This window comes from Phocoena sinus, chromosome X (genome assembly GCF_008692025.1).
Source record: "Phocoena sinus isolate mPhoSin1 chromosome X, mPhoSin1.pri, whole genome shotgun sequence".
In the NCBI taxonomy this organism is placed as follows: Eukaryota; Metazoa; Chordata; class Mammalia; order Artiodactyla; family Phocoenidae; genus Phocoena; species Phocoena sinus.
This window is the reverse complement of record NC_045784.1, coordinates 72,702,176-72,726,310: the sequence shown is the minus strand read 5'-3', so window position 1 is coordinate 72,726,310 and position 24,135 is coordinate 72,702,176. Positions and strand designations below refer to the sequence as shown.

Genomic DNA, 24,135 nt, shown 5'->3' with positions numbered 1-24,135 from the left:
CATGCCTATTAGGAGAATAATACAAACTGGATTGAGTTCCTTGAAAAATAAGACCATCACCTTTATCCAGCTGGGTTAGACACCAACATGTGTGGATTAACCATCTGTAGAAATCATGAGTTTTTAGTATTATTACTATTATTAATTTATTTTTATATCAGATGACTATATCTTATTCAAACAGGTCAGACACTATTGGATATGGACATTGGTTATTAGAATAGAATTTTCCTGGTGAGAGAAAAAGTCCTTTATTTTTGTTATTTCTAAATTTTATTTCTGCTATTTCTAATTTTATGTATCTATATTACAGGCTAGACTATTTTGTCCTTAGCTCATGATGACAAATAGAGGCACATTATTGGCCAAGTGTAGCTGTTTTATAACCATAATTTCAGAATAAATGTTTCAAAATAATTGTATTAAGACCATTCTGCAATAACTGTAAAGGCTACAACTGGACATTATATTTATTTGTAATTCAGTAAAAGAACATTTTTAAGCATGAATACATAAATGCTCATATTTTTAAGTTTTTTCATTTCTAAAAAAGAGTTTGACAATCATACTTTTCAGTTTAGTAATAGATTGGTATGGGACTAAATCAGCAAGGAAATGATTAAAAAAGAGATAAGAGGTTACTTTCTGTGAGCATTCACTTATTGAATGCTGCTATTAACTATTCTGACCATGCTGTATAGTTAGCGGCTGTCTGGCTCCAACTGTGCAACATCCATATTAGAGCGCTACATGACAATTGAATATTAAATCTTGCCAAGTAGCATTCATAGTCTCATGTTACAGATATCTTGCTGTGCCTGATGTCTGAAAGCTCCATGTATGATTCAAGTGGTTATTAGCATTAATTTCATAGAGAACTTTTATCTGAGATTTTGAAGCAACAGTTACACAAAGTTGCTCCCTTTTTGGGTGCTGTGCAGCTATCAGGAAATCTGTGATTACATTTAAGCCTAGGACTGTGGGGAAAACAAAAACTTCCACACTTATTCAGAATTCAGCAAGTTGAAATGCTGAAACCTGGATGAAGACCTTTTGATACAACAAAATGCCACAACAAAATTTTGTTTACTTCCAAAAAGGACCCCCTTAGCAGCAAGTTTTCTGAGATATCATGCCCATAGAATGAGAGATAGAAACTTTCAAAGAAAGAACATTTTAGCAAAGCTAACAGAAATGAAGCTTCACAGTTTCTGTGTTTGGCCGATATGACTAAAATCACTGGAGCTTGAAAGAATTTGGTATGGTTATTTTGATAAGCCTAATGGTTAAATTATATTGCTGCTTGGGTGAGCTAATTAACTGCATGATCAACAATTTGTTCTATACACTGAAATAAAAAATCCAAAAATATTGTGAACAATTTGGCAAACATTGATATAAATAATGCTTTGCTTTAATACGTATGAGAGTTAGAAGTGAGAAGTAAAAGGTGGCACTGTTTACTAAATATCTGTTCTTCATCATCATTAAAGAAAATTAATTGAGCGTTCATGTGGTACATAGCACTCATATAAGCATACAGAAATATCAAGATGAATTTTGTCACATCCTATTTATTAAGAAATTTGCAATCCAAGTGGAAAAGTAATGAAGATATTTCCTCCCAATATTTTATAATATCTCCATTTTGAAATATACTATTTTGCATGTACAAACACGTTTGAGAAAACTATCTCTGCATGAAAATGCTGTGGCTAATTTATATTAACAATTATTTTCATTTAGATATTCCGTTTTATAATTTTAACTATTTTTACTTCTTACAATAAAAGACACACACACACACACAGCTCTTCCCAAACGTCTCCTTAAATCTTTCCACTTCCCCACATGTCACCCAACTCATAGACATGTAAAACTATCTTCAAACCCACACCAGCCTGGAAATTTTAAATTTAATTATTTTATGGAAAGTATGAAAAAGAGAGCACCATATACCCACTGCATTAAAGCATATTTATTTTGCATTTTCACATGTGTGTTATGGCCAAATATCTTACTTATTTTTTAACATCATTATTGGAATTATAATTGTTTTACATTATTGTAAAACTTATTATTTGTAAAAATTATTTGTAATAATTTATTTGTAAAAAACTTACTTTTTAACATCATTATTGGAATATAATGGTTTTACATTATTGTGTTAGTTGCTGCTGTATAACAAAGTGAATCAGGTATACATAAACATATATCACCATATCTCCTCCCTCTTGCATATCCCTCCCACCCTCCATATCCCACCCCTCTAGGTGGACACAAAGCACAGATCTGATCTCCCTGTGCTATGCGGCTGCTTCCCACTAGCAATCTATTTTACATTTGGTAATGTATGTATGTCTATGCCACTGCCTCACTTTGTCCCAGCTTACCCTTCCCCCACCCCGTGTCCCCAGGTCCATTCTCTGTGTCTGTGTCTTTATTTCTGCCCTGCCCCTAGGTTCTTCAGAATCTTTGTTTTTTTTTTTTTTTTTTTTAGTTTCCATATATATGTGTCAGCATACAGTATTTGGTTTCTCTTTCTGACTTACTTAAATCTGTATGACAGACTCTAGGTCCATCCACCTCACTGCAAATAACTCAATTTCATTTCTTTTTATGTGTGCCACACCTTCTTTATCCATTCTTCTGTCAATGGACACTTAGGTTGCTTCCATGTCCTGGCTATTGTAAATAGAGCTGCAATAAACATTGTGGTACATGACTCTTTTTGAATTATGGTTTTCTCAGGGTATATGCCTAACAGTGGGATTGCTGGGTAATATGGTAGTTCTATTTTTAGTTTTTTAAGAAACCTCCATACTGTTCTCCATAGTGGCTGTATCAACTTACATTCCCACCAAGAGTGCAAGAGGTTAATTTTCCTCTACACCCCATCCGGCATTTATTGTTCGTAGATTTTTTTGATGGTGGCCATTCTGACCAGTGTGAGGTGATACCTCATTGTAGTTTTGATTTGCATTTCTCTAATGATTAGTGATGTTGAGAATCCTTTCATGTGTTTGTTGGCAATCTGTATATCTTCTTTGGAGAAATGTCTCTTTAGGTCTGCTGCCCATTTTTGGATTGGGTTGTTTGTTTTTTGATATTGAGCTGTATGAGCTGCCTGTATATTTTGGAGATTAATCCTTTGTCAGTTGCTGCACTTGCAGATACTTTCTCACATTCTGAGGGTTGTCTTTTGTCTTGTTTATGGTTTCCTTTGCTGTGCACAAGATTTTAAGTTTCATTAGGTCCCATTTGTTTATTTTTGTTTTTATTTCCATTTCTCTAGCAGGTGGGTCAAAAAGGATCTTGCTATGATGTATGTCATAGAGTGTTCTGCCTATGTTTTCCTCTATGAGTTTAATACTGTCTGACCTTACATTTAGGTTGTTAATCCAGTTTGAGTCTATTTCTGTGTATGGTGTTAGGGAGTGTTTTAATTTCATTCTTTTCCATGTAGCTGTCCAGTTTTCCCAGCACCACTTATTGAAGAGGCTGTCTTTCCTCCATTGTATATTCTTGCCTCCATTATCAAAGATAAGCTGACCATATTTGTATGGGTTTATCTCTGTATTTTCTATCCTGTTCCATTGATCTATATTTCTGTTCTTGTGCCAGTACCATACTGTCTTGATGACAGTAGCTTTGTAGTATAGTCTGAAGCCAGGGAGCATGATGTCTCCAGTGCTCTTGTTCTCTCTCAAGATTGCTTTGGCTATTCAGGGTCTTTTGTATTACCATAAAAATTGAAGATTGTTTTTGTTTTAGTTCTGTGAAAAATACCATTGGTAATTTGATAGGGATTGCATTGAATCTGTAGATTGCTTTAGGTAGTATAGTCATTTTCACAGTGCTGATTCATCCAATCCAAGAACATGGTATATCTCTCCATCTGTTTGTATCATATTTAATTTCTTTCATCAGTGTCTTATAGTTTTCAGCATACAGGTCTTTCATACCCTAAAGTAGGTTTATTCCTAGGTATTTTTTTGTTGTTGTTGTTGCAATGGTAAATGGGAGTATTTCCTTAATTTCTCTTTCAGATTTTTAATCATTAGTGTATAGGAATGCAAGAGATTTCTATGCATTAATTTTGTATCCTGCTACCTTATGAAATTCATTGATTAGCTCTAGTAGTTTTCTGTAAGCGTCTCTGATATACTCTATATACTGTATTATGTCATATGCAAACAGTAGCAGATTAGTTCTTCTTTTCCGATTTGGATTCCTTTCATTTCCTTTTCTTCTCTGATTGCTGTGGCTAAAACTTTCAAAACTATGTTGAAAAATAGTGGTGAGAGTGGGAAGCCTTGTATTGTTCCTGATCTTAGTGGAAATGATTTCAGTTTTTCACCGTTGAGAATGATGTTGGCTGTGGGTTGTCATATGTGGCCTTTATTATGTTGAGGTAAGTTCCCTCTATGCCTACTTTCTGGTGGGATTTTATCATAAATATGTGATGAATTTTGTTGAAAGCTTTTTCTGCATCTATTGAGATGATCATATGGTTTTTATCCTTCAATTTGTTAATATGGTGTATCACATTGATTGATTTGTGTATATTGAAGAATCCTTGCATTCCTGGGATAAACCCCACCTAATCATGGTGTATGATCCTTTAAATGTGCTGTTGGATTCTGTTTGCTAGTATTTTGTTGAGGATTCTGCATGTATGTTCATCAGTGATATTGGCCTGTAGTTTTCTTTCTTTGTGACATATTTGCCTTGTTTTGGTATCAAGGTGATGGTGGCCTCATAGAATGAGTTTGGGAGTGTTCCTCCCTCTGTTATATTTTGGAAGGGTTTGATAAGGATAGGTGTTAGCTCTTCTCTAAATGTTTGATAGAATTTGCCTGTGAAGCCATCTGGTCCTGGGCTTTTGTTTGTTGGAAGATTTTTAATCACAGTCTCAATTTCTGTGCTTGTGATTGGTGTGTTTATATTTTCTATTTCTTCCTGGTTCATTCTCAGAAGGTTGTGCATTTCTAAGAATTTGTTCATTTCTTCCAGGTTGTCCATTTTATTGGCATATATTTGCTTGTAGTAATCTCTCAGATCCTTTGTATTTCTGCAGTGTCAGTTGTTACTTCTCCTTTTTCATTTCTAATTCTGTTGACTTGCGTCTTTTCCATTCTTTTCTTGATGAGTCCGGCTAATGGTTTTTCAGTTTTGTTTATCTTCTCCAAGAACCAGCTTTTAGTTTTATTGATCTTTGCTATTGTTTCCTTCATTTCTTTTTCATTTATTTCTGGTCTAATTTTTATGATTTCTTACCTTCTGCTAACATTTGGGTCTTTTGTTCTTCGTTCTCTAATTACTTTAGCTGTAAGGTTAGGTGGTTATTTGAGTTGTTTCTTGTTTCTTGAGGTAGGACTGTATTGCTATTAAATTCCCTCTTAGAACTGCTTTTGCTGCATCCCATAGCTTTTATGTCATTGTGTTTTCATTGTCATTTGTTTCTAGGTATTTCTTGACTTCCTGTTTGATTTCTTCAGTGATCTCTTGGTTATTTAGTAGTGTATTGTTTAGCCTCCATGTCTTTGTGTTTTTTACAGATTTTTTCCTGTAATTGATATCTAGTCTCATAGCATTTTGGTCGGAAAAGATACTTGATACGATTTCAATTTTCTTAAATTTACCAAGGCTTGATTTGTGACCCACGATATGATCTATCCTGGAGAATGTTCCATGAGCACTTGAGAAAAAAGTGTATTCTGTCGTTTTTGGATGGAATGTTCTATAAATCAATGAAGTCCATCTTGTTTAATGTATCATTTAAAGCTTGTGCTTCCTTATTTATTTTCATTTTGCATTATTTTTCTATTGGTAAAATTGGGGTGTTAAAGTACCCTACTATGACTGTGTTACTGTCGATTTCCCCTTTTATGGCTGTTAATATTTCCTTAAGTATTGAGGTCCTCCTTTGTTAGGTGCATAAATATTTAAAATTGTTATATCTTCTTCTTGTATTGATCCCTTGATCATTATGTAGTGTCCTTCATTGTCTCTTGTAATAATCTTTATTTTCAAGTCTATTTTATCTGATATGACAATTGCTACTCCAGCTTTCTTTTCTTTTCCATTTGCATGGAATAACGCTTTCCATCCACTCACTCTCAGTCTGTATGTGTCCCTAGGTCTGAAGTGTGTCCCTTGTAGACCGCAGGTATACAGGTCTTGTTTATGTATCCATTCAGCTATTGTATGTCTTTTGGTTGCAGCATTTAATCCATTTACATTTAAGGTAGTTATCGATATGTGTGTTCCTATTACCATTTTCTAAATTGTTTTGGGTTTGTTATTTTAGGTCTTTTCCTTCTCTTGTGTTTCCTGCCTGGAGATTTTCCTTTAGCATTTGTTGTGATGCTGGTTTTGTGGCACTGAATTCTCTTAGCTTTTGCTTGTCTGTAAAGTTTTTAATTTCCCTGTCGAATCTAAATGAGATCCTTGCTGTGTAGAGAAATCTTGGTTGTAGGTTTTTCTCTTTCATCACTTTAAATTTGTCCTGCCACTCCCTTCTGGCCTGCAGAGTTTCTGCTGAAGGATCAGCTGTTATCGTTATGGGGATTCTCTTGTGTGATATTTGTTGCTTTTCCCTGGCTGCTTTTAGTATTTTTTCTTTGTATTTAATTTTTGGTAGTTTGATTAATATGTGTCTTAGCGTGTTTTTTCTTGGATTTATCCTGTATGGGACTCTCTGTGCTTCCTGGACTTGATTGACTATTTCCTTTCCCATATTAGGGAACTTTTCAACTATATTCTCTTCGAATAGTTTCTCAGTCTCTTCTTTTTCTCTTCTTCTTTTGGGAACCCTATAATTTGCATGTTGGTGTGTTGAATGTTGTCCCAGAGGTCTCTGAGACTGTCCTCAATTCTTTTCATTATTTTTTCTTTATTTTGTGCTGTGGTAGCGCTTGCCACTATTTTATCTACCAGGTCACTTACCCGTTCTTCTGCCTCAGTTATTCTGCTATTGATTCCTTCTAGATAATTTTAATTTCCTTTATTGTGTTGTTCATCATTGTTTGTTTGCCCTTTCGTTCTTCTAGGTCCTTGTTAAAGGTTTCTTGTATTTTCTCCATTCTATTTCCAAGATTTTGGATCATCTTTACTATCATTCGTCTGAATTCTTTTTCAGGTAGACTCTATTTCCTCTTCATTTGTTTGGTCTGGTGGTTTTTACCTTGCTCCTTCATCTGCTTTGTGTTTCTCTGTCTTCTCATTTTGCTTATTTACTGTGTTTTAGGTCTCCTTTCTGCAGGCTGCAGGTTCGTGTTTCCCATTGTTTTTGGTGTCTGTCCCCAGTGGCTAACGTTGGTTCAGTGTGTTGTGTAGGCTTCCTTGTGGAGGGGACTGGTGCCTGTGTTCTGGCAGATGAGGCTGGATCTTGTCTTTCTGGTGGGCAGGACTGCATCCGGTGGTGTGTTTTGGGGTGTCTGTGAAATTATTATGATTTTAGACAGCCTCTCTACTAATGGGTGGGGTTGTGTTCCTTTCTTTCCAGTTGTTTGGCATAGTGTGTCATGCACTGTAGCTTGCTTGTCATTGAGTGGAGCTGGGTCCTAGAGTCGAGATGGAGATCTCTGAAAGAGCTTTTGCCATTTGATATTATGTGGGGCCGGGAGGCCTCTGTTGGACCAGTGTCCTGAACTCAGCTCTCCTACCTTAGAGGCTCAGACCTGAGACCCGGCTGGAGCACCAAGACTCTGTCAGCCACACGGCTCAGAAGAAAAGGGAGAGAAAGAAAGAAAGAAAGAAAGAAAGAAAGAAAGAAAGAAAGAAAGAAAGAAAGAAAGAAAGAAAGAAAGAAGAAGGAAGGAAGGAAAGAAGGAAGGAAGGAAGGAAAGAAAGAGAAAGAAAGAAAGAAAGGAAGAAAGAAAGAAAGAAAGAAAGAAAAGAAAGAAAGAAAGAAGGAAAGAAAGAAAGTTATTAATTTAAAAATAAAAATATTATTAAAAATAAAACAGTAATAGAAATAAAAAAGAATGAAAGAGAGCAACCAAACCAAAAATCAAATCCACCAATGATAAAAAGTGCTAAAAAATATAGTACAAAAAAAAGAAAAAAAAAACCGGAGACACAGAACCCTAGGAGAAATGGTAAAAGCAAAGTTATACAGAGAAGATCACACAAAGATGCATAGACATACACACTCATAAAAGGAGAAAAAGGAAAAAAATATATATATATAAAAAGGAAGAGAGAAACCAAATCAGTAAACAAATCAACCAATGATAATAAGCTCTAAAGACTAAACTAAGATAAACTTAAAACCAGAAACACATTAGATGCAGAAAGCAAACCCCAAGTCAACAGTTGCTCCCAAAATCCACTGCCTCAATTTTGGTAAGATTCATTGTCTATTTGGGTATTCCAGAGATGCAGGGCACATCAAGTTGATTGTGGAGATTTAATCCCCTGCTCCTGAGGCTGCTGGGAGAAATTTCCCTTTCTGTTCTTTCTTCACACAGTTCCTGGGGTTCAGCTTTGTATTTGGCCCTGCCTCTGCGTGTAGGTCTCCTGAGCGCGTCTGTTCCCTGCCCAGACAAGACAGGGTTAAAGGAGCAGCTGATTAGGGAGCTCTGTCACTCAGGCCAAGGGGAGGGAAGGGTACAGTTGTGGGGCAAGCCTGCAGCAGAAAAGGCCAGCATGACGTTGCAACAGCCTGAGGCATACCGTGTTTTCTCCTGGGGAAGTTGTCCCTGGATCACGGGACCCTGGGAATGCGGGGCTGCACAAGCTCCCTGGAGGGGAGGTATGGATAGTGACCTGTGCTTGCACACAGGTTTCTTGGGGCCTGCAGCAGCAGCCTTAGCATCTCATGCCCATCTCTAGTGTCTGTGCTGATAGCCGCAGCTCGTGCCCATCTCTGGAGCTCATTTAGGCAGTGCTTTGAATCTCCTCTCATCATGCACCCCAAAACAGTGGTCTCTTGCCTCTTAGGCTGGTCCAGACTTTTTCCCAGACTCCCTCCTGGCTAGCTGTGGCACACTAGCCCCCTTCAGGTTGTGCTCACACAGCCACCCCCAGTCCTCTGCTTGAGATCTGACCTCCAAAGCCCAAGCCTCAGCTCTCAGCCACCACCTGCCCCGGTGGGTGAGCAGACAAGCCTCTCAGGCTGGTGAGAGCTGGTCAGCACCAATCCTCTGTGCAGGAATCTCTCTGCTTTGCCCTCTACAACCCTGTTGCTGTGCTCTTCACCGTGGCCCCAAAGCTTCCCCACCCACCCACCCACCGTCTTCACCAGTGAAGGGGCTTCCTAGTGTGTGGAAGCTTTTCCTCCTTCACAGCTCCCTCCCAGAGGTGCAGGTCCTGTCCGTATTCTTTTGTCTCTGTTTTTTCTTTCTTTCTTTTGCCCTACACAGGTACGTGGGGAATTTCTTGCCTTTTGGAAGTCTGAGGTCTTCTGCCAGCGTTCAGTAGGTGTTCTGTAGGAGTTGTTCCACATGTGGATGTATTTTTGATGTATTTCTGGGGAGGAAGGTGATCTCCATGTCTTACTCCTCTGCCATCTTGAAACTCTGCCCCAAATATCTTTTTACATACTACATTTTTTACATTCAAGAAAGGTAAAAAATTATTTCCAAAGAGATATTAAATGGTAGAATATGCTTAAAACATACCAGAGACCATTCGTAGAGTCATAGTATTTTTTAGATGAATAAGTTAGAAACTATTAGAATTCTGTGGTAGTCTGTTTTCTCTTTACAATTATAGAGTAAGGGTTAGAAATTTCCAGAAATTTAAAAGGTCTAGAACTTTTAAAAAATGAAGCCTTGTTTTATTTTGAGAGGTATGCATTTTAAATGTACCAAAAAACCCAGAAAAAGTGTACAGTCACTTTACCTATCTTATTGTTGATTTCCTCGTTATTAAAAATAGGATTAATAAGACTAGACAGGGGCAGTCATGAAGATTCAAATAGATATCCTATGTTACAGACATTCTGTGATTTAAAAATGCCTTGTGTATGGGACATGTTCAATAAATGTTAGTTCTTCTCTACTCCATTACCTTACTTATATCCCAGAGTACCTCAATCACAGTAAAGTCTTAATGATACTGAATGGACGGTTGATTGGGAAAAAAAAATCATTTGAACTCCTTGATTACAACGATTCAACAGATTCAGACTGTATAAATTCTATATGTAAAAAGATCACAGAACTATTTCTCAGGCTCTGATCATATGATTCCAAGCTCAGATATTTTTACACCATAACCCAAAGAGGGAAATGAGAGAACAGACAAAAAAGCTAGTTTTAGAATTAACAATAAGATTAGTGAAGACATTACATGAATTATTTTCATTGGTTTTTACTGAGGGAAATTAAGAATAAAGCTTTCCTGAAAGTGTTTAGTAAATCAAAGGGGACTTCTCTGCTGGTCCAGTCGTTAAGAATCTGCCTTCCAATGCAGGGGACGGGAGTTTGATCCCTGGTCGGGGAACTAAGATCCCACATGCCACAGGGCAGCTAAGCCTATGTGCTGCAACTACTGAGCCCATGTGCTCTGGAGTCCACATGCCACAACTAGAGAGAAGCTGGCATGCTGCAACAAAGAGCCCACTCACCGCAACTTAAGACCCAATGCAGCCAAATAAATACATTAAAAAATGTAGATTAAAAAGAATCAAAGGTGTCAGAGAAAAGTTACTTTAAATGTGTAGGGTGGTCTATACCTGTTCTATCCAATATGGTAGTCACTAGTCAGATTTGGTTATTTAAATTTAAATTAATTAAAATAAAATAAACCCACTCCTTAGTCATACTAGCTGAATTTCAAGTCCACTATAGCCATATGTGGCTAGTGGCTGACACATTGGACAGCACAGATTTATAGAACAGTTTTTTCATTGCAGAAAGATTTATTCAGAATCACTTGTCAAGTCTTAGTCAAAATACTAGGTGTAGGAGAATCATAAGGGCTGGAGAGCATCTCTTGAACAGTTTGAAGAAAGTCAAAATTGAAATCGTGGAATAGATGACCACGAAGTGTTACATTTTGTTATAAATGGCCACTATGCTGACTCCAATCCATAAGAATCCTGAGAACAATAGACCAATAATTCTTATTCTTACATTGTGGGTGAGGTGGAAGATTAACAGCAATATCATCAGATGCTTAAGAAAACATAACTTATTATGTAAAAGCAATCATGATTTCTATAAAGGAAAATTATGACTGACAAAATCAACTTGGGTTTTTTGAGCATTTTGAGTAAGGGGGTTGAAATGGTTATAACTTACTTAAACTTTCAAAAAACTTTTACAAGTTTCCACACCAAAGGCCGTTAAAGTGTCTGTCATTGAATAGATGGTCTCTAAAATTTCTTCCATACTAACATCTGATGCTGACCTTCCTGAAAATGAACTGCCAAGCTGACAAGGATAATCTGCGTGGAGATCTCACAAGACTGAGTGAGTGGGTAGAACTCAGCAGATAAGCTTCAATGAGCTAAATATTACTTATTAGAAAATGAGCTTCAAACAATAACCTTGGCATTTAACATACTGAAAACACAGAGTTGAAGGATAGCAATAAACAAAAGCTCCTTTGATTCTTCAAATATGAAGGAAGCTGAAGCAAATTTAAAGGGTGATATGCCAGAAAGGATACAGAATCTTAGCAGTGACTATCATAGAATCTTATCTGTTATCTAGTCTATTCTTCCACCTGAAGATGTCACTCCTGTCTCATCCTACCCTTTTTTGGAATATTTTCAGTTTTGAGGAGTGCTCCCCTCACGGGACCAATCTGTTTAATTATTTGATTGCTCCAACTGTTAGAAAATAGATATATTACATCGGATTGAAGTTTGCCTACCATAATCTCCACCATTGGTTTTGGTTCTGAATTTCGGAGCTAGGCAAAAGAAAAATAATCTTTCTTCCACTTACATTCCCTACACATGCTTTAAGACACCTATCATGTACAATATGTACATACATTTTCCTGCTCCTAGTGGGGAAGAAGATATTAAAAAAAAAGTCACCCAAACCAGAATATAGTTGCAAAATAAGATATGTTACTAAGGAAGAAACATCTTCCTGCAAGAGGGTATAGCATGATTTCCCTGGTGGTGCAGTGGTTAAGAATCTGCCTGCCAATGCAGGGGACGTGGGTTCAAACCCTGGTCTGGGAAGATACCCCATGCTGCAGAGCAACTAAGCCTGTGTGCCACAACTACTGAGCCTGCGCTCTATAGCCCGCAAGCCACAACTACTGAGCCGAGGTGCCACAACTACTGAAGCCCGCGCGCCTAGATCCCGTGCTCCTCAACAAGAGAAGCCACTGCCATGAGAAGCCCGCACACCACAACGAAGAGTAGCCCCCGTTCAACGCAACTAGAGAAAGCCCTCATGCAGCAACGAAGACCCAACATAGCAAAAAATAAATAAAATAAATAAATAAATTTATTTAAAAAAATAAAAAGAGGGTATAGCAAAGGAACCTGACCTAGACTTGTCCATTGTTTCATGGATCTTTATCATATCCCTGGATACCAGGCATAATGATGTTCATCTGTCTTCCTACACATTCCAGCAGGACTTTGGACCAAAGAGGTTTTCAACCAATGTTTATTTTTTAAAACGTTTATTTTGAAATGACTTTAGACTTATAGACAAGTTGCAAAAATTGCACAGTGAGTTCCTATATTACCTTGACTCTGCTTCCTCTAAAGTTTACATCTTATATAGCCATAGTACATTATCAAAATCAGGAAAATAATAATGGCACAATATTACTAACAGCTGTAACTAATTAACTAACTAAAGTTTTTTTTTTCCATTATTAAAAGCAAAATACTCTGAAAATTTTTGAATGAGTAATAATTTAAACAATGAATTTCTTTTTCTCACTCCTGACCTCCAACAATTCAGTCTCCACCCGCAATCCCCTAAGCAGTAATCATTTTTATAGTTGCTTGTGTATTAATCCAAAGTTTTTTAATATAAATATAAGCAACATGAATATATATTCTTACTTCCTCCTCTTTCTTATACAAAACGAAGCACACCATACACACTTTTTTGCACCATTTTTTGTTTTTCACTATACCTGTCTTGGAGATATTTTCATATCAGTACAGAGATAATCCATTTCGTCTTTTGTAAAGTCCAATAGCGTTCCATTGTATGGATGTACTATAGATTATTTAACTAGCCTCTCTTGATAGGCATTTGTGTGGTTTCCAATCCTTTCCTATTGTAATCCATGCAGCAATAAAAATATTATAAACATATCAGTCTGCACTTATGGGAATATATCTGCAGGATATTCACTCCCCCAAGTGATATTGCTAGGTCAAATGATATATGCATTTGTAATTGCCAAACTGCCTTTACACCAGCCATTTTCCTCAGAGCCTTTCTAATAGAATATATTATCAAACTTTTGGATCTTTACTAAAATGATAAGCAAAAAATGGTATTTCAGTATAATTACAGTCATGTTTCATAATAATGAAGGAAGGTTAACATATTTTTATATGTTTAAGAGCTATTCGAATTTCCTTTTCAATGAACTGTCAGTTCATCAAATTTGTCCATTCTTTTATTGAATTGTTGATCATTTACTTCACGATTATGAAGAATTTTTATATATTAAGGAAAATTAACCTATAGTTTCCCACCTAAAGAAAAGTATTGTTAATATTTTGGCATACGTATTTCCATCATATATGTATACTTTAGAAAAAGGATAGTTGTGATCCTTCAGCATTACAGTTTTCTATTTTCCTATTTTCCACTTGATTGATGCTTGCTTTACAATGCTGTTAGTGTGACACAAATCAGTTAAGATTTTATCAGAATCGCCATAATTTGATACTGATGGTAAGGCCTCTCAATGATTTGGCCCTGAGTGCTTAACTACAGGTTTTCTGCTTTTGAATTTTTACAAAGGAGGCTCTTCCTCAGCAAACCAGAACGGCCTAGGAAGATACACTTAATGGTTGATCACTGCCATCTGTTGGTAAATATGGAGAATTTCATCCAGTGACTTTCCCCTGTGGCGTGGATATTTTATTGTTTTTGAAAACATATCTTAAAAATTCCAGAAAATTTGGGTGCGTGATAATCTTAAATAAAATGACAAAAATAGGAACAAAGATTAAGGAAGCTTAGGAGTTTAGTCAGAACATATTTTTCTTCGAAACACTGATTCAAAAAGGTGCATACACCTCAATGTTCATAGCAACATTATTTACAATAACCAAAACAAGGAAACAACCGAAGTGTCCATCAGCAGATGAAGAAGATGTGGTATAGATATACAATGGAATACTACTCAGACATAAAAAAGAATGAAGTTTTGCCATTTGCAGCAGCATGGATGCACTTGGAGGTTATTATGCTTAGTGAAATAAGTCAGGGAAAGATAAATACTGTATGATATCACTTATATGTGGAATCTAAAAAGTACAACAAACTAGTGAATATAACATAAAAGAAGCAGACTCACAGATATAGAGAATACAACTAGTGATTACCAGTCAGGGGAGAGGGAGAGGGAAGGGCACTATAGGGGCAGGGGAGTGGGAGGTACAAACTATTGGGTGTCAGATAGGCTCAAGGATATATTGTACAACACGAGGAATATAGCCAATATTTTGCAACAACTGTAAATGGAAAGTAACCTTTAAAAATTGTATAAAAATAAAAAGTAAAAAAAAATAAAATAAAGGTTAAAAAAGCTGCAAAATAATATTCCCCTTCCAATTACTAAGATTCCTTTAGTGTTTCTAACCAATTAATATTATTTTCCTAAGCAGAATATTGGACTGTTGAAAAAAACTAATCTCAGTAAAAGATATTATTTCTACCTTGCTGATTTCCAGTTCACTTTACATAACTGGTTGTCATGGACAAATTAATTTCATGAATTGGATAAGTGACACGACATAAGGTTTTAACTATGCAAATATTCATAAAGCTGTGACTAATTGTTTACTGATAAGGTAGAATAATGTACATATCCAAAGATAATGCAGACTGAAAATGTAGCAACGGTCTGGAGATTATCACAATTTGCACAGTGCCATCTGTAGTGGAGTTCTTGATAATGTTTAACTGTTTGAAGATGATATTAACAACTTCTAGTGAGAAATTACTTAAATAATATAATATTCTCAGGTATCAGTAAAGAATACTTTAATTATTGGATATTATATTCATTTATTATCTAGGAAGAATAATCTCCTGGATTTGGTAAATTGATCATTTAAAGCTTAGCTCATTATCTCCTCCTGCTTTCAATTCATTCTATTTGAAAACACAGTAAATCCAGCAATTTGGTAAGTTTGTGATTATAATGCCAAATTTAGAAGATCTTATTTTTAGTCAAAGTATTCTTCCTTTTCAGTGAGCACATCTCAATATTTGTTGCCTCCACTATATGATTTATTATATGCTCTTTAAGTCATACCAGTATTTATTTCTTTGCTCTTCAGACTATGCCAGTTACCTGGGTCTCTATTAAATGTAAGGGTATTTTTTTCCCCCTCTGGACATAGTTGTCATATATTTTCACCAGGTGAAAGTAGCTAAAGCATGTTATATCCTGTGGCTGAATGTGGCTGAATCATTACCTGGCATGATAAACTTAAAGGCAGATAAACTTAAAAAAACATATTTATGATCAGAACAATAACTAAAAAAAAACAACAGTAGCAATGGTGAATTCTCACAGGACTAAACTATGCAGCACACCTTCCTGCCAGAGATTCACAGAATATATTGGGACTTCTAATTATATGCTCATGCTAGTATTGTAACAGCTTTGAAAGCCACAAGCTATTCTGTGCTAAAAGTAAAAGTGGATGGAGGTGAAGAAGAGGTAGCAAATATGTAGTCTTACCTCCACCCACTCAAATCTAATTGTTAAGTCAATTAGAAAAGATTAACGTTGAAAATTCAAGAATGAACTCAGGCTCTGCTTATTAATTCCTGGTTCTCTGCGTGTGAGTTAGCTGAATAAAGAAAATAGTGATTAATTTGCATGAAAAAGCATTATTCACGTCTGTGGAAACCTGATCTGGGCCTTAGCTTCTGAAAAGTCATCACACGCCAAAGTCAATATTTTAAATGTACACTCAGAGCACAGTGCATCTGGACACCCTTCTAAAAAGTTTAACTCAGTTGAAAAGTTTCCTAGTCCTCTATTAAATTGTTAACCTGCAGTCCACTTCTACTTCCTAATGCCCTATACTCTGGGAAACCCTCAAGAAGAGAAGAATATGGTAGATTGAGACCAGGCATGGTGGTTCACTTGTGCCGTCCTCAGTAAAGGGAAATTTAGGAAATGTTCACAGCAATGAAGAGAAAGTGTCTACAGTGGAGGTATTCAGATAGATGTAACAGGAACGGAGCAGACATTTAGCCATAGGAAGACTGAGACCAGGAAAAGGGAGAGTAACATTTATTGAATATAGCCTAAACGATGTGCATTATATTGGCCCTCCTCCTGAATTTTATCCACTATTAGAGCTTGTATAGCATTAAGTAAAAAAGGGATGATGAAAGGAGAGAAGGAGATTTGAAAAATAGGTGGGTAGCCAAAGTAACTACAGAGGCTAAGAATAAGTGAATACTTAGAAGAGGAAAAACACCACCTCCCTGCTTGCTTTTCTAACTCATAGGATTCATCTACAAAATAGTTGGTCACTTCAGGAGAACAACTGACAACTAAAACAATCTGACAGCCCTAGAGTTAGCCTTTCATAACATCAACATTATTCACCATAGTATATTCATCCAGAGTACCTTAAACTTCGTTTTTGAAAAATGTTTTAGATAGATAGATAGACACAGATATATTCAGAAACACATAAATCCTATCCTCATTCTCTAAGTTCCAATATTTAACTGTTCTGACTTCTAATAGAAAATATATGACCACTATCATTCACTCATCCACCGTTTATCAACTTTTTATCTTAACCTTTTCATGAATTTTAATTTTAACTGGCCTTGATACTATTGAGAAGGTACCATATCAGGAATATATGTAGAATTATACTGAGGCTTGTGTTCTTTAGTCTCAAAGTAGGTCTTCCTTAAAATATAGAGATCATAATTGGGCATATTCTAGGACTAAAATACCATAACAAAAAGATGATGCTGCAGTGTCTTACTAGCGATTTGTTTGATTTAAAACAATAAAAGCATTGCTGCTGCTTCTGACACTTGTGGTTGGGTATGACATCCAGACCTCTTACTTCAGAGCTATTCCTAAGGTACAATGAATTGAAGAGATCCACACAAGTCTTCTGTTTCAGAGGATCTGTGCTACTGAGAACATATTGTTAGATAAGAAGAGATTTTCAGCTAATTCAAAAAAAAAAAAAACCACATAGCTCTAATCCGTGTCCTGTTACCCATATCTTTCTAGCCCTCTTTTAGTGGCTTCCTTTTCCCCTTTGATATGTGTTTTAACTTTCCCCAAGGCTGCCTTTGATATATGTTTTAACTTGATTTTACCTGGAAACAAATGCTGGAGAAAAGAAGGAGAGAGAACTCCCAGTGTAATTTGCCCCAGGCCTGGCCTGTACTCTACTGATAAATAACTTGTCATCAACAATCCCATATTTGTACAATTTGATCTTCTGATCACACTTCATTTTGTTGTCTCTGACTACTTCTTTAATCTCCCAAAGTTCTTTTTGTTTCTCTAAGGCATTTATCTCTTTGGTGTCTTCTGTAAACTTAGTTTACCTTACAAATGAATTTCAGTGTTTACCTGGCCTTGATCAGGTTGAGAAGGTCTCATAGCAGTATCAAAAGCATGTGCAGAATTATACTGAGGTTGGAGTCCTGATAAACTCCTCTGTTCTCTGGCACAGTAAATTAAAAAAAATATATATATATATAGTTAGGATAGAGAAGTAGCTTAATTGGTTATAAATCACTTTTTAAAATAAACTCATTTTTGACAACACAGAATGAATGTTCCCATCTTAAGACTCCATTATTATATGTACCCGAGAGAATGCAATAATATTGGCTACCATTTGTTGAGTATTTTCCATGCTCAAAGTGTTTTACTTTACATTATCTGATTTTTCCCAACATTTTATTAGGAAAATTTTCAAACACACACCAAAATTGAATTTTATAGTGAATGCCCATGTATCTACCACCTCGATTTAATCATTAACATTTTACTATACTTGCTTTTGCATATATCTATCCATTTATCCATCCTTCTATCCACCCATTAATCCATTATATTTTTAATGCAATTGAAAGTAAATTTCACACATCAGTTTATTTCACAAAAATTACATTATCTTACTTGAGTAAGGCTTGCAAGATAAGTATTATTAACTCCATTTTACATATGAGAAACCTGAGGCTGAGAAATTTTAAGGAAATTCCCCAAGGCCACACAGTCAGTGATTTATAGGGCAGGGATTTGAATCCCAGTCTGTCTTGCTCTATGTCCATACATTTTCCACTACACTAAGGAATCTTCCAGAGTATATATAGAAACACTCTGTCAATTCACAATTGAGGGAATGGCAGAAGGGAAAAAAAGGAGCTCAAACTAAATTATATTTTAACTGAAGAAAAATAAGGCAGATTAATTCTTTACCCAAAAAACCTGTAAATAAGTCTAAATGCTTATAAACACTACTACTATTCTAATCTATAATCAAGCTTTTTGTTTTGCTTTTGCTTCTCAATGCAGTTTTCCATTAATTATTTCATTTGATTCTCACAACTATAGAGAAGAAGGATATGTATACCTAACTCTTCATTTATAAAGGAGGAAACAGGGGCTAAGTGATCCTCTCAAACTCATAGACAATTAGTAGAAGAGAGAGGATTGGAATACAAATCTAGTCTTCTAGAAAGCTTTGGAGTAGGAAAATTATGGAGAATACTTAAAAGGTGACTTGTTTATGGGTATGATTTCTAATTAAAATGATTCTTTAAAATCTCAGGAGGTTTCCAACCTAATTCTATTCTTAGAAGTGTAAGGCTGACAGTACAAGCCACTTCCAATTTTAAAGTAATATTTCAAACTATCTTCATACTGCATAGAGGGTAACATTATCTTGTCACTGGAGAATGATACTTTAAAGTAGATGCTAATTTGAATTAACTGATATAAAATTGGTGAGATTTTACCCTACTGGTATTTACCTTTCATATTTCTATCATTTAGAGGCAGTGCAAAATATAAAGGATACTATTTGCTTTTAAGCAAAAAAACAAAAGGAATGCAACAGGGCTTTACAGCTTTCAGAGCACTGTTTTATCTCATTAGAGTCCATTAGTGTAGCATGGGGATTAAGAGTTTAAGCCTGGGAGTCAGATTGCCTGGGTATAGACTTAGCCCTGTAACCTCAGCCAAGTTATTTGATCTCTCTGTGCCTTAGTAATCTCATCTGTACTTTATAGGGTTCTTGTGAGGATTACATGGGCCGTTAGGTATGAAACATTTATAAGTCAGCCTGATACATATAATAAGCTATCTGTAAATGATTGTTGTTTTCAGTGTCAATCTCACCATCTCTGTGAGATGTGTAGGTCAGATTATAGCAATCTCTACAGCTGAGAAAATTGAAGCCCAGTGAAGTGACGAGATTTGCCCAAGACAGAGTCAGAATACAGTCAAGCCTATTGGATGCTGGGGGTTGGGGTAAATAGGAGATACTGGTACAGCTGTCCCCCTTCCCCCACCTCAACTCTTAGGACAGTATGTGTGGTGCATACAAATAGCACGTTGGTGGAAGGAAGGCAATGAAGTAGGACAATTGTTTAGTGAATTACACTTGGCTCACTTGGTTTTTATCTGAGGAAGGGGCTTTACAGTTTTTGTTGTATCCAAATCCTGAACAAAATTTATTTAGTTATCCTGACTTTTGTTTTAATTTAATTAAATGTTGATGAATATGGAAGGGAATATATCAGCTGTATGCATGATAAATGATATCCATTATTTCTTGAATCATTTACTGATCTCACAAGTGATTTCCCATCATTCTCAGATGTATTTAGAAATTTCTTACCGGTGATCATTTGTATTCCTTGACTTCTTTTTACAGTAGTGGATAGTCTGGATTGTTACACCAACTAGTAAAGCCAGTCCTATTCCAGGCAATGCTGCTACTAAAATCAGGTCCAGGGTATTCCAGAGCTGGTCACATTTGGTCCCCATGTACCAATAATTTCCCCACCGGCCTCTGAAATTTGGACATCTTGATAGAGATAATAATAATAGAAAAAGCTCACAAATTAGAGAAATAAAAACAAATTGTTTCCCCTGAAAGAATACAATCTTTCATTGTTACTAAACCATAAGTTTTCCCTTTAAGGCCCTCAAGAGATTTCTATTGTCCTATTTTTCCACTTGAGCAAATATGCTAAAATGTACAGGTTTGAACACATGGAATTAGCATGCAGAAGGTGGTCAGGGTTTCCCAACCATTGGCTAATGAAGATGTGGTACTTAGAAGTGAAAAAAAAGTCTCACCCAGAATGGCTGTCTCAACACTGCTTTTACAACTATCCACATTTTGCCCATTGCTCATGCCTCTATTCACTCTGGCTACTTCAGTTCTATGACTGCTATGAAAACAGTTTGAAGTGGCCTAATCTATTAGTTCTGTAACTGCAGCTGGGTGTTCCCTTGACCAACTCCTACAGTGATGAATGCAGGTTAACAGCCTGACTATGCCACTCGACAGCAAATACAAGAAGAAACATGAGAAGGTGAGAATAGACTGTCTGCCAGCAAAATCTGCCTGTTTCCATCTTTCCCATGACTCCAGATCTTCCTCCTCTATTTTAAAGAAATAACTGACTCATACATAAACTTCTTGTGTTTTTATAAAGCCTGATACTTTGCCAGATAACCTGAGTGTGGTTCTCTGGTGCCTAGATTGAACTGGCATAGCACACACCCACATAGAAATGTCTATGGGTTTGTAGAAAGGAAAAATGTGACTTCTCACCATCCTCAATTAGAGTGACTAATGGTGAGGTTAGTTCATGTAGTGTCTTTAGAGATTACTTCATTATCTCCTGTAGAATTGATAAAGGATTACCCAGTTTAACAGTGAATGTCAGATCCTAAGTAAACTAAACCTGGTTTGTATTGTTCCAATACATTGGGTACTGTCATGGATGACATGAAGGGATTGATTAGATGATTACTATAATCTTTTATAGCTCTGATACTCTAGGCTTCTATAATAAAGTGCAGCTACCAGCTTCAAATAGGTAGTAATCTACTCAATGGGACATGGCTTCTAATATGTAATATAATGTAATTCATTTAAGCAAGTTAAAATATGTTTGAAAAATATGTCTTATAAACTCTCACAGATTTCTTCCTAGAAAAAAAGACTTTTTCAAGAGTGTATTTCTTGTTTAATTTAGGACTGAGTCACAAAAGGAATTATATATAAAACAGTAACAGTTCATTCATTTATTCAACAACATTTATTGGGTTCGTACCATGTACCAAGTACTGTGCCAGGCATTTGAGATAGACCAGTAAATAAAACAAAGATCCATGTTCTCAAGCATCTTAAAATGTAGGAAAGGAAGACAGACAACAAAAATAAGCATCATTAGTAAATTATATAGAATGTTTAAAGGTGATAAGTGCTAAGGAATAAAGAAAAAGTAGAGCAGGGTAAGGGGGATTAGCAATTTGGGGGGGGCAGGATAGTGGGACAGGTTGCAGTGATATAATAGGTTACTAAAGGGCAGGCCTTATTGAGAAGATAATATTTGAAGAAAGACTGAAGGAGGTGAGGGCGTTAGACACAGGTTTATTTGGGGTGAAGAGCATTCCAAGAAGCAGGAACAGCAAGTACAAAGGTTCTAAAGCAGAATGGAATGTGCCTACATGTCTGAGGATCACAGGAAAATCAGTGTGGCTGAAGCAGAGTAAGGGAGTAGGGTAGAAGATAAGGCCAAAGAAAGAAGGAGACCAGATCACAAAAGTCCTTATAGGTCATTGTAAGGACTTTAACTTTTATACTGAATGAAATGAGGAATAGTTACAGGATTTTGAGGAGTGACATGATCTAGGTTGTTTTACAAGGATCGCTCTGTTTTCTACAGTATTGAAAAAAAGACTATAGTGGACAAAGGTAGAAGCAGGGAGAAAGGTCACAAAGCTGTTCAGTAATCCAGGTAAGAGATGACCAGTGTAGTTTAGACCAGAATGATAACAGTGGGGGTGAGGATAAAAGATGGTTGATTTCTGCTTATCTTTTTAAAGATAGAACCAGCAGGATTTCCTGATAGACAAGAAGGAGAGTGTGCAAGAAAAAGAGGACTGAAGGATGACTTTAAGTTTTTTGGCCTAAGCAAATGAAAGGATGGCGTTGCCATCAACTGAGATGGGAAAGACTGTGTAGAAAGAACATTTTGGGTTGGGAGTGATGGGAGTTGGGGAGTTCAGTTTTGTACTTGCTGATTTTGAAAGGAGTATTAGATATCCAAGTAGAAATGTTGAGTAGGCAGTTATACCTCTAAGTCTGGAGGTATGAATTTTCCCAGTTGGATGGTATTTAAAGACATGAGACTGGATGAGATCACCAAGGGAGGAGGTACAGATAAAGAAGATGAAGGACTAAGTCGTCGGACACTCCAACATTAAGTAGGTGGGGACAAGAGAAGAGATTAGCAAAAGTAATTCAGAAGTGGGCAGTGAAGCAGAAGAAAAAAAATAAAAACAGGAGAGAGGGATATCCTGGAAGCTAAGTGAAAATTCAAGGAAGAGAGATTTATCAACTGTGTTAATTGCTGCTGTTGGGTAAAGTAAGATGAAGACTGAGAATTGACCATTGAGCTTAACATCATAGTGGCTAGGGAGAAGAAATGAACTGACTTTGCGGGAGCACATTTCTGAACCAGTTACTTTATGAGGAATTTTAAGTATTTTATCTTACTTAATTCTCATAGCAATCCTGGGAGGTATGTAATTTTTTTCTATCATAAATGGAAAATAAAGCCGTTATATAAAAATACACTTAAAATATAGTTTAGATTTTTTTTTCCTCAGAAACCAGTAAGTATGTGAGAAATGTGAATATTGGTTGAGAGATACATTAACTGTTCCAAGTAAAAATAGTCAAACTCATAGAAGCAGAGAATAGAATAGTGGTTTTCAGGGGCTGGGGGCGGAAATAGGGAATTATTTCTCAATGGGTATGAAGTTTCAGTTGTGCATGATGAGTAAGTTCTAGAGTCTGTTGTACAACATAGTACATATAGTTTACAACACGGAATTGTGCACTTTAAAATATATTAAGAGGATAGGGGATTGGAGACAAGGTGGTGGAGAAGAAGGACCTTGAGCTCACCTCCTCTCACAAACACACCAAAATCACAACTAACTGCTGAACAATCATCGATTAAAAAGATTGGAACCTACCAAAAAAGATATTCTGTTAATACATCCAAAGACATAAAGAAGACCACAACAAGATAGTAGGAAGGGTGCACTTGGGATATAATCAAATCCCATACAACCTGGGTGGGCAACTCACAAACTGGAGAATAATGATATTGCAGAAGTTCTTCCACAGGAGTGAGAGCTCTGAGCACCATATCAGGCTCCCCAGCTTAGGGGTCCATCATCAGGAGGAACAGCCCCCAGAGCATTTAGCTTTGAAGGTTAGTGGGGCTTCATTGCAGGAGCTCCACAGGACTGGGGGAAACAAAGACTCCGCTCTTAGAGGGTGCACACAAGGTCTATCACACACTGAGACCCAGGCAAAAGCACTGACTTCATAGGAGCCTTGGCCTGACCTACCTGCTGGTCTTGGAGGGTCTCCTGGGGAGGTTAGGGGCAGCAGTGGCTCTCTCTGGGGTCATAAGAAGTGGTGGACATATCGGGGACTGTTCATCTATATGAACTCTTGCTGGGGGTTGACAGCAAGACCCTTGCTCGAGTCATTAGCACCAAGATCTGGCCCCACCTAACAGCTTGTAGGCTCAGCTGGGACACCTCAGGCCAAACAACCAACAGGGTGGGAACAAAGACCCGCTTTTCAGCAGAGAGGCAGCCCAAAGACTTCCTCACCCCACAACTACCTCTAGACACTTCCCTTGACACAGCCCTGCCCACCAGAGGGTCAAGACCCAGATCCACCCACCA

The 24,135-nt window shown here is 36.7% G+C and overlaps 1 pseudogene; it reads right to left on the bottom strand.

Moving 5' to 3' along the window:
- Nucleotides 1-24,135, bottom strand: part of LOC116747124 — a 47,928-nt pseudogene that overhangs the window by 15,097 nt on the left and 8,696 nt on the right.